Source organism: Egretta garzetta, unplaced genomic scaffold (genome assembly GCF_000687185.1).
Source record: "Egretta garzetta isolate BGI_Z169 unplaced genomic scaffold, ASM68718v1 scaffold38, whole genome shotgun sequence".
Classification (NCBI taxonomy): Eukaryota; Metazoa; Chordata; class Aves; order Pelecaniformes; family Ardeidae; genus Egretta; species Egretta garzetta.
The window spans coordinates 2,485,963-2,486,225 of record NW_009260667.1 but is presented as its reverse complement, the minus strand read 5'-3'; the positions used below and the strand labels follow the sequence as shown (position 1 = coordinate 2,486,225).

General features: G+C 31.9%; 1 protein-coding gene across 5 annotated transcripts in view; it reads right to left on the bottom strand.

Moving 5' to 3' along the window:
- The window catches only part of CDK17 (cyclin dependent kinase 17), a 75,073-nt gene that overhangs the window by 19,783 nt on the left and 55,027 nt on the right, over positions 1-263 (bottom strand). The window lies entirely within an intron of this gene.

Sequence of the window (263 nt, the reverse complement as noted above, 5' to 3'; positions counted from 1 at the left end):
TCACCAGTAATTTTTTTTCAACAACAAGAGGTATGATCTCTAAGACAAGAAAGAAACAAAATTACTTCACATTTCAATAAATGTGAAAAAAGGTGGGGGTTTTTTGGGTGGCTATAGATTCTCATCAATTTTTTAATTTGGCTTTAATTTCAAACATGCCAGAAAATGAAATACCAAATATTCTCTTAAAGCAGCCAGTCATCACCACAGAGATAGAAGAGCAACATATTCACACTCATAAAAAATGGGAAGCAATTTCCATA